General features: G+C 42.0%; 1 protein-coding gene across 3 annotated transcripts in view; it reads left to right on the plus strand.

The window, feature by feature from the left end:
• The first annotated feature begins 355 nt into the window (after nt 1-355).
• Nucleotides 356-14,994, plus strand: part of LOC120539927 (WD repeat-containing protein 72-like) — a 169,266-nt gene continuing 154,627 nt past the window's right edge. For all 3 annotated transcript variants that reach the window (XM_039770282.1, XM_039770283.1, XM_039770284.1), the window contains exon 1: nt 356-425. The gene's annotated coding sequence lies outside the window, so the exon portion shown is untranslated. The remainder of the gene's footprint in view (nt 426-14,994) is intronic.

Genomic DNA, 14,994 nt, shown 5'->3' on the forward strand with positions numbered 1-14,994 from the left:
TGTTGTCCTCGCCGCCGTTCATAAAGTGCGCCCCAATAAGTTAAAACACCTTCACGTCGGAAGGAACAGAAACTGTCACGTGCTTGACCGGACAGCCTGGGGGCTTTACTTGGGCTCAGTCGGGCGACTAACCCCAAGCCCCCACTTTCTCACTAACCACTTGACCTCTTTGCCAGTCCTTTAAGATGGGGCTACGATTCCTTCTTTGGAAGATCAGATTGCAATCTTCAACACAGTCAGGCAGTTTCAGGCTGCTTCTCGTGTTTACAATACAAATGGGCACCCGAGCCGCCAATGACTGCCGCCGCAACCACGAGCGGAGTGGAAAAGCCGGATCGGGCAAGGTCACCGGTGGCGGGCCGCAGAACTTGGGAACAACGCATTCTTACCTGGGTAAGGAACTCCGCGTATCCAGGACACTGCAGGTAAGCTCTTAGATTCTTCACATTTAATTAAAAAATAAAACTTGCTTTGATCACGGAAGGCGTGTTTAAGTCAAACACAAAGGGGCAGTGACGGTAACGGCAAGAACGGGGAATACTTGAACATTTCTTTCAACCGTAAAGTTCGAAGAAACAGCTTTGGCTTTTGAGTCCTTTTTAGACAAATGCAGTACTAACTGAGGAGTTGACTTTCACTAGTTCGGTGCAGTATGAATTGAAGTAAGATACTCGCAAACCGCTTTCAAAACGCCCGTTTGACAAAGGGCAGAGTCTGTCAGTCCGTCAGTCTGTTCATCTGTCTCTGTTATATAGTGCCTTTCGCATCTATCCATCTGTCTATCTCTCTTATTCAGTACTTTTCATCTGTCTGCCTTGCTTTCTGTCTCTGTTATTTATATATATTTTTTGTTCTTCATTTCGCCTTATTTCTTGCATTAGGAATTTTCGCATACCCGTTGGGGTCAGAGGGCAGGGTCAGCCATTGTACAGCACCCCTGGAGCAATTACAGGTTAAGGGTCTTGCTCATGGGCCCAGCAGAATAGCATCTCTTTTGGCAGCGATGGGAATTTGAACTGGCAACCTTCGGGATACCAGCGCAGATCCTTAGCCTCAGAGCCAGCACACGATGCTTTTCATAGCTATCTGTCCATCGGTTTGTTGGTCTGTCTCTGTTATCTATCTGTCTGTCTGTCTGTCTGTTTCATAGTGCATTTCATGTCTATCTGTTATACAGTGCATTTCATCATCTATCTATCTATCTATCTATCTATCTATCTATCTATCTATCTATCTATCTATCTATCTATCTACCACTGTTATATAGTGCCTTCATATCTAGCTATCTATTATGTAGTGCCTTAGGTAGGATTTTATTTTTTCTCCTCTCTTAGGCGATTTGATAATATTTGGGTTGAAGAAGCCATGTAGCATTGTAATAAATTGTTATTTGAGATATTCCTTATACTTATTTAAAACAATTGATGGCTTTTTGAATTTTTGAGTTGTGGTGCCAGAGGTGGGCAGGTTGTTCAGTAAAATGACTATAAGTGATACTACGCCACTTGCTGGATTAGATGGAGACGCCTTAGTATGATAAGATCTCCAAAGAAGGTCGAGGTGTTTGCTAAACAGAGAAGCCGGCAGCATCAGGCCTCCATGGTAGAAAACAAACAAACACAAAGGAGTGAGCTGGCAGCTCCTAGCAGGCATCTCTGATGTGACTTGTTAAGGGGCACACAGCAGACATCGGGGGGTCTTCATTCACATCGTCGTGTGTACAGAAATGGCCACCTCAGCTTTACTTAATCAGCAAACACACAAGGGTGGGAATCTTAAATTGTTTTCCTGCTTCAGTGCTGTACATAAAGCGTATTTCTCATTACTTTATAAACAGAGTTGGTCTTTTTTGTCTGTCACTTTGAAATACTTGACGGGTGAGGACAACAGTAAATTGTCTAACGCAAATTTTCAACTGAAGAGAATAAGGGAATTGTGAATTGCCATCAAGCAGTACTAAAATCAATGTTTATAGGACAGATATATTTGTATTCAATGAAAAGCTGGTAAGACCGTTCTTAATTCTTGATAAGACGTGGCATTAAACAGTCAAATTATGAATCAATTCTGTTACACAGAGACAAAAATAAAAGGTCCTACATGAAATAAAATGTCTGATTTCTTTAACTGTCTGTAACAGGCTTTAAGAAGACGCAGGTACGACGTGACGCTGCACTTCTTTCTATCCTTTGTCTTTTTGGGATGCACCTTCCCTTAGAAAGAGTCGCTGCTGTTCTGAGTGTTTTGCATTTGGATATTATTATGGCTGTCATTGTGGTATTTTTTTAGAGTCCCAGAACCCCTGCGGATGACTTTGGAATGCTTTCCAGGTATCTTCAGGAAATTTCTTTACCTCACAGCTGGCAAATCCGACTGTGATGGGAATCCGTGAGCTTCACTCTGACCACGGCTGGCTGTGTGCAATCAGCTGTCTATAATTTGAGTTGACTTACCTAGGGGGCAATTATTTTCTCACACCATGCCAGTTTTATTGGATAACTGCTGTTCATTCAATAAATGACATTAGTTATAAAAAACGTGTGTTAACATGCATTGTTGACCTTCTGCAATATTAGAGAAAACCATTAAAAGGTGACTGAAGTGGATATGCTGTACCTAAGTGGCAGTGCCCTGTGTTTAAGGCCTGATGTATTCACTGGAAGAGCAAAGTGGGGGCTTCAAAGGCCACAGTACTATGATACTTACTTGAAGAGTAGGGGGGTTTGAAGCTTTGACCATCGCAAGAAATATACAGTAGAGAGTGTGTGTCCCCTTTGGGATTTATACGTGCCATGGCAAATATATGTTCACTCGTAAATGGGACCTTGGAGTTTTGACCACTGCATTCGTGGGGATGGTGGGTGTCAAGATTGCTGGGATAAATGTAATGCAAGATGCTACGCTTGAAAACACTGCTGGTACGCTACAAACCGTGCTGGTGTGCAGCCACAAAAATTGAGAAGTACTGATAGTTAGCACTGGTGGGTACGGGCCCACATCAAGACTGGACGGTATTTACATTTAGGGGCTTGAGAGGAGAGCCAAGACAAGAACCTACAGAATCAGTGACTGATCCAGGACTAGCAACGTAGGAGTGCCCACCACCATCACCCAGCTCTGCATTTATCTTTGAGGAATCAAGTTGTTTGTCTAAGGTTTAGTAGAGACAGCCACAAAAATCTATCTGTTGTGTAGTGCCTTTCACATCTATCCATCCATCCATTATCCAACCCGCTATATCCTAACTACAGGGTCACAGGGGTCTACTGGAGCCAATCCTAGCCAACAGAGGGTGCAAGGCAGGAAACAAACCTCGGGCAGGGCGCACACACCCACACACCAAGCACACACTAGAAACAATTTAGGATCGCCAATGCATCTAACCTGCATGTCTTTGGGAGGAAACCGGAGTACCCAGAGGAAACCCACGCAGACACGGGAAGAACAGGCAAACTCCACGCAGGTATACCCGGGAAGTGAACTAATTATGAGGCAGCAGCACTACCCACTGCGCCACCATGCCACCCCCCTTTCACATCTATCTATCTATAAATTATATACAGATCTAATTATGCAGATCCAGATCATCTGGATGACTTTGATTTATGTGGGCACGATTCCATTTCACTGCGAAGACGATTCTTCATGTCGGTAGTTCGCACACTTCTCAATGGTCCGGGATTTTTCGGGTGATTTTCTATGTAATAAACTTAATAAGTTATAGCGTAATGAAAATTGCATAATTAGATCTGGACCATCCTATAGTGCCTTTCACAGCCTATCTATCTATCTATCTATCTATCTATCTATCTATCTATCTATCTATCTATCTATCTATCTATCTATCTATCTATCATATAGTGCCTTTCACATCTATCTATCTATCTAATAGACGTGCTGATGGATGGGGCACCCTGGAAGTAAGGAGTGAAGTAGTATGGCTTTGAAGGTGCCTGTAATGCCAGGCACCTCATATAGAATGAGAGGAAGGCAGGCAGAAGTTTAACAGACCACCAAGTCCAGACCTGAGGGTTTACAGCATAATTTCTGAGGTTGGATGAGCAGACAGAGTTACCCCCTTTAAGTGATGAGGCAGTGGTGGGCCAAGAGATGTTGCAAATTTAAGGGAGTTGATGGATCAGGGGGCTGAGAGGACACCAAGGGCCACAATTATATTATAAATGTTATTATAATAGGGCTGCTCCTAACCACAGAAGGGGCTTGGCTGGGATTGACCCCAGTAAGTGGTTTAAATCCACTTTGGGCCCTCTGAGCTTGGAGTTTGGGGGCAGGTGTTCAGCTGATGGCCTATTGAGGGAAAGCGATGGAGAGCAATGGAGGGGTCAGATTGAGAGCCCTTGTGTAGTGAGACTGGGAGTGTTAGTGGCATTTCAAGGTGGGCAGTTGGTGAGCCACTTCATCTGGTAGACAGGCAAACGCATGTGTGGGGAGATGTGGAGGGGCTGCAGGTTTTGTTCTTTTGTGCTGTTTATTTGATACGTTTTGTTCTTCTTGTGTGTGTACACCTTCCTGTGGTCCTGTTTACAGTCTCTAATAAAGACACTATTTGTGTACATATTGGACATCTTGGACACTGGGTGAAACCATAACACTCCATTACTGTGACAAATGCTTGTGTACAAGTTATTGTTAAGAAATAGAGTTTCCTCCAAAACAAACGTTAGCATGAAGCCTCCTAAAACAAGCCATCTTAACTCGTTTGCTTTACCAGTTGAGTTCTACCAGGGCCCCTATGGCTGTCTGCTTTCTTCAACCTGAAGAGGCCCAAAAATGGAGAACTGGTAAAACAACTGTAAGCATCCCAAAAGTATAACAAGAGGAGGGATAACCGTAAACCATTCATTTGTGTGAAAGACCAGCTGTGCATTTACTAATCAGCAATGTCTGTATTTGTGTTTTAACTGAGAATCGTTCACAGCGCTCTGCGTCTGCACTCCGTGAAGGGCGCTATATAAAACCCAATCGTCTGCTATTGTATTGTCACTTTAAAGATTGTGACCACCTTGTCCATTACAGTATAAAATACCAAGTGATACCTCAGGTTGTCACTCCATTACAGGACATCTGGTATTATTCTTTTTATTTTTATTGTCGTTAACACTACTATTAGCAGTGGTGTCTTGTACAGTATTATTATTATCGTAGTGTAATGGAATCGTCTCCTGGTTCCGGTTCCCAAAATGCACACTTGTTTGAATTTTCACTTTGAATGAATGTTATTTTACTGCGTATGCTGTGCTGATTTACAGTTTTTCTCGATTGGTTTGGCTCATTTCTTGAAACAGAAATTACATTCTTAAAACTATAAGATCATTTGGCCAAACAGTCTTACAGTTCTGCGCAACATTACAGCTCACTAGCAAAAGGTCATATCTTTCCCAAAACTGTTCATACATGCTTCAAAATAGATTCCTTTCCCATATAAAGAGTCAGTACCATCAAAATGTCAAAGATCTTTCTCAATTGCGTTGGCTCATTTGCATTCACTTAGTGCGTTTTTCCAAAATAACCTGGATGGTTTAGCACAACACCATGGATCACCTGCAAAAGCTCGTATCTCTCCCAAAATAGTTTACCCATGTGTCAAAACTAAATTCCTTTCCCATTTAAATAGTTAGTGCCCCAAAATGCATCGTCCCTTTGGCATCGTGTAAGCACTGCAAGTCAAAATGCCTAGATGTTTTGTCACTATGGCAGAGGTCTAGCCAACAGAATACAATTATGTATAAAACTGAAAAAAAAAGGATTTTACAGTAAGAGCAGCCTCCAAAGTTTGACATCAGACACACTGCACTCCTACTTCCAAGGAAATTGTAATCATTTTTATTGACACACATAAAGTAACTTCCATACATTAGAGTACATAAAAATGTATACAGTATTCTGTACATGTACGAAATATAAACACAAACAAAAAACAAGAAAAATTATATCTAGCCTACAGTAGGGCTTACAGTAAATAAAGTTTCACAACTAAGGTAACTTTCACTGGTTGTTGTCGTCACCGTCCCTCTCCTGGCCACCATCCTCATCCTCCTGGCCATCCACGCTGCTCTCTGTTTGGCCATAGATTCTCATCCACATCGCAGCGGATATTTTCCCTTGCGATGCAGCGAGGGAAGAAACGGCGCGAATGTCTCAACCATCCCCTACACTGATCCCCTGTAATGTCCTCACATGCAGCATCCATTGCATGGAGCAGGGATCTCTGGTCTTGAGCCTGATGTTCATAGACTTTCCACCTCCAAGCGGAAAAAATTCCTCAATGGGATTAAGGAAAGGAGAGTATGGTGGTAGTAGCTCCATGAGCATCCTTGGATGGGTGGTGAACCAGGCCCTGATGAGCGGCCCACGGTGGAAATTTACATTGTCCCACACGATCACATAGTGTGGTAGGTGAGGCCCTTCGAGACCTCTCTCATTTTCTGGGACCAGATGTGTATAAAGACGGTCCAAGAAAATGAGGAGCTTTTGAGTGTTATATGGGCCTAAACTGGGGATGTGTGTGGCCACACCATTCTCAGATATGGCAGCACACATTGTTAAATTGCCCCCTCGCTGGCCTGGGACATCCACCGTGGCCCGCTGACCAATGATGTTACGCCACGTCTGCGGCCCTTGGCCAGGTTGAAACCAGCCTCATCGACAAATACAAGGATGTGAGATGTTTCATTCCCTTCCAATGCCATTATTCTCTACAATAGAGTAAAAAAAATCAAATCAGTCATATAGAGGAGTCATACACAACAGAAATAGAAAATTACATGGGATTGTTCTATGTTCTCCTCCACAAGTTCAATATAGCCTGCTACTGGCCACTACTCCAGTGGTTCCAAACCTGGGGTACAGGCCTATGCAGAGGCACTGCAGGGAGTATTTGACACAAAGAGGGAGAAACACTGTTGCAGTTTTTAGGCAAAATGCTGTAGTCAGATAAAGCTGGATTCTAAAGGTAAAGAGGATACTGAAAACCAAACAAATTGGGAACCACTGCTTACTGTAATGTTACTATAATAGACAACCAATAACTGACTTACATGCACATACTGGTACTGCAGCTCTTTCACTCTGTCAGAATTCCTCTCAAATGGTACCCTGTAAATCTGCTTCATGGTCATCTGATGCTTCTTCAATACCCGGTCTATTGTGGAGATGCTGATAGAGTTGACATTTTGGAATATGGCATTGTCTTGAAGGATTGCATCACGGATCTGTCTCAAAGTGAGAGCATTATTTGCAATCACCATGTTACAGATCTCTTGTTCTTGTTGTTCATTGAGAAGTTTTCTTCTGCCACCCATGTGAGGTTGTCGTCCAATCCTAGACGTAGAAGTCAAAGGACAACACTGTATGACAATTTGTAATGTATGCCGTATTTGTTACAGAATGAGTTACTGTACTGTAACATCATATTGCAACATCACATTGAGGTAATATATTACAGTACTGTAGGCCTACACACACACACACGGAATGAAGAGTTTATACATGTCTTGCTTTACAGTATGCACAGTACTGTATACTGTAATGACTCCATCATTGACTGAGTACATACCTGTTTTCCCTGCGAAAGGTTTGGATGATGGAGGAGACAGTAGAGCGAGGCACATTAGGCTGCACTCGGCCCAGCCTCTGCCATTGTCAGGCGATGGTTAACCACATGGTCTACAATTGTGGCCCGAATCTCATCCGGGACAGCATGGTGTCTTCGTGCTCCTCGGCCTCTTCCCCCTATTCCACCACCACGCATCCTCACTCCTCCTCCTCCGCCTCTTCTTCTTCCTCTTCCTCTTCCTCCTCCTCCTCCTCCTCCTCCTCTTCTTCTTCTTCCTCGAGCAGGAGGTTGCCCTTCTTGATTTACTTGGTGAGGTACCTCCATGTTCAAATGGTACTGGCCCTAGCCAAGCTCTATATATACACGTTTGGCAGCATTCACAACAATAGACAGCACCTGTCAGGTAACTAAACAAACTGTTTGGTTGGTCATCTGAGATGTGGGAAACTCCTCCTTCGTTGGTCAAGTTCTAATTTCACCTGATTGTCAATTACTGTCATGAATTTATCAAATGTTCCAAGAAATTCATATATGGTGTTCATGGTATTATGTTCTTGACTAATTTTGACAATTGAACAGACTATTGTGCATATGATGACTTACACGATGAAATCATGCTGACATGTTTTGGAGAGAACAACCATTAGACTGAGAATCAACTAATCAGTTTAGATCAGCAAGATCTATTTATTTGGAAAATGTGCTAAATGTGGGCTTATTGTGCTAACTGCAGGCTACTTGTACTTAACCATTTGCAAAGATGCACTGAGACACTTGAGACATGTACTAAGGCATTTGCAATTTGATGAAATCAATGAGAAATGCCATTCTGTTGTGAACATTTGCAAGGTGGTTTGGAGATCTGTCCATGTTATTTTGAGAATGTCATCTCGGTTTCAAGAAATGAGCCAAACCAATCGAGAAAAACTGTAATGAAATGAATATTTTGCGTTGCTTGTAATGAATTTCATTTCCTCTCCAGTTGATAAAGTTTGGTGTTGTGTTTTTATCCACATACAATTAAAGTCACATAATTTGCATTTATGCTCATTTATCACAGTTTCAGGAGGTCTGCTTGTCCTACACTAAGTCGTTTCTATCTTAGCGCTTTTCAGATTTACCCACTTCCCTGCCTAGAGCATGGGAAAGGTGCTGTATAAATAAAATGTAGTATTATTATTATTATTAATAATTCTACAAGGTACTTAATAATAATAAGTACAACACATTGTGTTCCAATATTTTATCTCTGTTGTCTTGCACTGCCCATCATCAAAGGCCTCACCCCAGTTTACAACTTCCAGACTCACTCTTTGCATCTCTTGGCTTCAGCGGGTCTTCATTAAGGAAACGTGTGATAATTTATCACCCAGTAGGAAATGGATATCACACCAGCACTCTGGGAGCCCAGGAGCATTTTCTTATTTTGAAAGGGAAAGAACTCGGAAATGGATCCGCTGAGCACTTTGGATAAAATAATATGATGGCGTTCAAAAACGACATATTAAAAAGGCAGTTTAAAAGGATGTCTCATTTAGGGGCGCAGCGGGAATTGTGATTGTCAAGAGACGAGGAGGGAAAAGTGTGATATCCGGTTCCAGGCTTTCTTTCCATTTATAAATGTGCCTTTTTAAAGTGCTCTAAAGGCTTGGCCCTTTTTAAAGACTACGTGACTCAAATGCTGAATTGGGTATTTAAACTATAATAATATTATTAGTACCATTTTCTGGCTTGCGGTCAGTGCCATCAGGACCACCTTTCACAAACCTTGAACTCAGGATATGCTCTTTTGAACCTCTGCAGCTTTCATTTTGTCAGGCGCAGTTTTAAACTCGTATCAGCACCAGTCCAGCAGGAGCTCAGTGACCTGTAATGAGTCCACGGGTCAAGAAGAAGTGGAGGGGAAGTACTGGAAACCTCCCAAAATCAGCTCCACACTCCTCAGATAGTCCCCCACGACCACTAGACACGAGTGAGGGTCACCTACTTCTAATTAGCGATACACAATTCATGTACTATGCTGTCACAAAGTATTCAGACCCCTTCATTCTTCACACATATATCAATAGATAGATATGAAAGGCACTATATAATAGATAGATAGAAAAGGAACTATATAATAGATTGATATGAAAGGCACTATATAATATATAAATAGATAGATAGATGTGAAAGGCACTATATCATAGATAGTGAATTATTTATCTGTCTATCTATCTATCTATGTAATATATAGACAGGTAGATACAAAAGGCTCTATATTATAGATATATGTGAAAGGCACTATATAATAGATAGATAGATAGATAAGGCACTATGCGATTGGTAGATAGACAGATAAGGCACTATATAATATATAGATAGACATATAGATAAGGCACTATGCGATTGGTAGATAGAGAGATAAGGCACTATATAATATATAGATAGACATATAGATGTGAAAGGCACTATATCATAGAATGATAGATAATGCACTATGTAATATATAGACAGATAGATACAAAAGGCTGTATATAATAGATATATGTGAAATGCACTATATAATAGATAGATAAGGGACAATATTATTGGTAGATAGACAGATAAGGCACTATATAATATATAGACAGATAGATACGAAAGGCTCTATATAATAGATAGATGTAAAAGGCACTATATAATAGATAGATAGACACTATATAATAAGTTGTCTGCCAGTCCCCTCCATTATTACAGTGTACAAGTTAATCATTAAGCTTCAGTTACCTTGTGCTGCTGAACTCCGCATGGATAGCTGGCACTATATAATAGATAGGTAGATGTGAAAGGCACTATATAATAGATAGGTAGAGGGTCGTAGGAGAGGGCCTGCTCTGCCCTTTCTTCTCTAGTTCCTCTGTGTGTTATGACTCCAGTCCAACCTGTCATTAATGTGGACCCCCAAGTGCTTGTAGGAGTGGACCACCTCTACATCCACCCCCTCAATGTTGACTGGAAACAGAGGCCCATTGGTGCTGTGAACATCAAACACCAGTTCTTTGGTTTTGCTGATGTTTAGTTGCAGATAATTCAATTTGCACCAAGAAACAAAATCTTCCCCCTGACTCCTCTCCGCTGTGTCCCCCGCCTCATCAATTCACCCAACAAGTGCAAAATCATCTGAGAATGTGTGCTGGTGACCTGACCTGCTGTTATATTTATAATCGAAGGTGTACAGAGTGAGGAGTAAAGCAGACAGGCCTGCTCCTTGAGGTGCCCCAGTGTTGCTCACACAGTCATTGAGCCTCACAATCTGTGGTCTGCCCATCAGACAGTCTGTCATCCAGGACAACATAGACCTCCACACATCCACCTGCATCCCTGAGATGATCCCCTAATAGTGATGGCTAGATTGAAGTATTGAAGGCACTGGAGAAATCTAAAAACATCTTCCTCACAGGGCCGCCAGCTTTGTCCAACCCTATGGAGCTAATGGATAATTGTTACATTTCTGCCTAGTGCTAAGATCATTGAAATTCATTTTTCCCTTCATCAAATAACACTCAATACCTCAGAATGACAAAGCAAAGACAGGATTTTAGAAATTTTTGCCGTTTTCTGAATCATTAATATCTGAAATATCCCATTGCTGGATGTATTCAGAATTTTGTCCTGTGACAGTTGAACTTTGGCTCAGCTGCATCACACTGAAATGTTTCTACACTTAGTTTGGAGTCCACCTGTGGTCCATTCAGTTGATTGTGCGGATTAGGAAAGGCACACACCTGTCTGTAGAAGGTCCCACATTTTGAGCAAAAAACCACACATGTCGTCCAAGGAACTGCCTGCAGAGCTTCGCGATGGGATTGTGTTAAGGAAGGCTTTAAAAATGAAGGCTGTACTAAAGATTCCCAAGAGCACAATGGACTCCATAAATCTTAAATGAACGATGACACTTCCTAGAACTGGCCACCCTGCCGGACTAAGCAAACGAGGGAGAAGGTCCATGGCAAGAGACTTGATCAAGAACACAATGGTCACTCTGGCTGAGCTGCAGAGAAATGTTATGGATGTGAAAGAAACTTCCAGAAAGATAATCATCACTACACTCCTCCACAGACCTTTACTTCAGGACAGAGTCTACAAATGGAAGTCTCTCAGTAAAAGACGCATGAAAGCCTGCTTAGAGTTTGGGGTGGGGTAAAGGCACCAATGATGCAACATGGTGTTGGTGGCATCATTAAGTTATGGAGTTGTTTCTCAACGGCCAGGACTGGGAGACTATCTGGGGGCCATGGGAAAGCTGAATGGCGCAAAGTACAGCAGTATCCTTAATAAATATCTGCTCCTTAGCACTCTGGACATCAGGGTGGGCAGAAGAACAAGACAGAGACTCTAAGAACAAAGCAAAGGAAACTCGGGAGCGGCTCAGAGACAAATCTAGGGATGCCTCTGAAAGGACTTACCAGAGCCTGGACTTGAACTCAATGGAACATCTCCGGACAGGCCAGGGCCTCATGTATAATGGCGTGCGTAGAATTCACACTAAAACATGGCGTACCGACAAAAACAAAAATGTGCGTATGCACAAAAGAATTCAGATGCATAAAAGTGCGCATAAACAAAGTTGCACTCACTTCCCCTTTATACATCCCAATCAATGTGAAATTTAAGGCACATGCACGTACCTATAGCCCCACCCAAACTCCTCCCAGAATTACACCTATTTGAATATGCAAATCCAATATAAATAGCCCCTCCCGTTCAGCTGCAGTGGCAAAAGCACGTGGAGAAAAGAAGAATTTCAGCAAATTCAAAACAGAGGTCCTTCTCAGTGAAGCGGAGGCAAGGAAAACCATTCTGTTTGGTGGCTTAAGCAGTAGTATAAGAAACAAAAGGAAATTGATGGAGTGGCACAGCATGGTGGGAACACTCAAGAGTTCAAGTTCAGAAAGTCACACAGTACCCGAAATGAAGAAGAAGTGGTCAGATATCAAAGTCGACATGAAAAGGCAAGTCGCAGCCAACCGTCTCAGTGTCAAACAGAAGAGTATTAGGGCCACATAGATGAAAAAATAATAGGGGCACAGTGAAGAAAAATAAAGGTCTATGTTGGGCTTAAAGTTGAAATATCGATTGTTAACCTCAAAATCTCATCATTTATCTTGTCATTAAAGTAGACCGTTGTAAACTCCATCTTAAAATTGATGTTTAATTTCACTAGAGTTTCTCAAACCTTATCGTAACTATAGTAGCACATTAAATGCTTTGTATTGTTTGTGTTCCCCCAATCTCAGTGTCATTCGGAAGCATATTAGGAACACAGTGAAGGACAAAATGGTCTTTGTTGGGCTTAAAGTCAAAATGTCGACTCTAATCTAGAAATTTCATCTTTAATTTTCTGTTCATGTCACAATTTGTAGATGAAATTTCAACTTTAATCTCATCATTTATGTCTTGATTAAAGACAAAAGTTTGACTTTAATCTCAAAATTCCGACTTAAATCTGTTTGTTTGTCATTAAGGTAGAACGTCAAAAACTTCATCATAAAATTGATGTTTAATTTACTAGCGTTTCTCAGACTTTATCATAACTAAAGTAACAGGCTAAATACATCCTATTTTAAGTGTTCCCCAACCCAGTCATTAATCGCTCCATGCTTTTTAAACAGGCTTTCTTTTATGCCAACAGGAGCGCGCAGGCAGTGATTGCCACACAGAATACATTACATTCAGGATATCACAGCTCACTGATCATGTTAAGATGCTAAGATGTGTACTTGATATCATTTTCATAATGAAATGCATTAAATAAAGCCTGTATTAAACTTGTGGGGGCACAGGAGCACTCCTGCGCCATACCCAGCAAGCATCGAATGTGAGGCAGGAATAATCCCAGGATCCCAGGATGGGGTGCCATCTCATTGCTGGGTGAATATGAGCACACACATACACTAGCAGCGTCAATTTAGGTCACCTTATACCCATCCTGCATGCCTTTGGAAGGAAACTGAAGCACGCCGAGGAAATCCCACCAGGAAAACATTCAAACTCCAGGCAGGGAACAGCCAGGACATGACCCCCCCCTTAATGTTAGGCAGCAACACTTCTGCCACACCACTGTGCCCCCTCATGTTTACTTATTAACAGTATACATTATTTAAATTAAGTTAACAATTGTGAAAATTGTAGAAACAATCTGTAAAATGTAATATACATACGTTAATGCATTTCATCATAAATATGTTATCACGTTGGGCGGCACGGTGGCACAGTGGGTAGTGCTGCTGCCCCGCAGTTAGGAGACCCAGGTTTGCTTCCCGGGTCCTTCCTGGTTTCCTCCTGGTGCTCCAGTTTCCCCCCACAGTCTAAAGACATGCAGGTTAGGTGCATTGGCGATCCTAAATTGTTCTTGGTGTGTGTGTGTGAGGTGGGCTGGCGCCCTGCCTGGGGTTTGATTCCTGTCTTGTGCCCTGTGTTAGCTGGGATTGGCTCCAGCAGACTCCCGTGACCCTGTAGTTAGGATATAGCGGGTTGGATAATGGATGGATGGATGTTATCAAGTTTACATCCCAGTATTCTAACAGCACAGCTCCAAGGGGACAGCTCTTGGAAATCGTAATCGACTTTGAAGTCAGTCATCATCATTGCCATCTCTAAATATGCACTCTCTTATAATTCCTCCATTTGCGATGTCTTCTAACAATGCAAAAGCAGCCATGGTATTTGGAATAGTTTGTTCATTCCATCCACCATTATATTGTTACAGAATGATTACAATCTAGTGAATTAAATTTGTAAATGATGTGCAATTAATTTTAGTGTATTTGATAAAGCCTGGATCATGGATGCGAATATAAAAAAGAAAGGGAGACCACATGGAAACAGTAGCACTGCTTTGATGCAGGGTGCCGCCCGTTTGCAAAACTGAGCAGAAACGTGCGTATGTATGGTGTGAGGCTGCCGTGAAAATGTGCGTAGCTTTGCTCCAAGATTAGCTTTTCTATGTCTCAATGTGAGCGTGGAAATGGGCGTACGCAACGTTTTTGTGCATACGGACCATTTATACGTGATGTTCCTGGAAACAGCTGTCCACCAATGGTGTTCATCCAACCTGACTGGACTTGAGAGGATCTATAGAGAAGAAACGAAGAAAATATCCAAATGTTAGTGTGTATATCTGGTCATGTCAGACTGAAGACTCCAGGTAGAAAATGGCTGCCTAAATAGTCTTGAGTAAAGAGTCTGAATACCTGGGTCAATAGAATATTTCATTTTTTTAAAATTAAAATCTATTTTCACTTTATCATTCTGGGGTGTCGAGCAGGACCCCCTGAAAAGTAGTGCACTGGGACCCCTGTTTTGGTATGAAAACAGAAACATACTGGGCCCCTATGCTCCTGGGGCCCCGGCCAGTGCCCGTTGTGCCCGTACGTTAAGACGACCCTGGTTTTGAA

Source organism: Polypterus senegalus, chromosome 12 (assembly GCF_016835505.1).
Source record: "Polypterus senegalus isolate Bchr_013 chromosome 12, ASM1683550v1, whole genome shotgun sequence".
In the NCBI taxonomy this organism is placed as follows: domain Eukaryota; kingdom Metazoa; phylum Chordata; class Cladistia; order Polypteriformes; family Polypteridae; genus Polypterus; species Polypterus senegalus.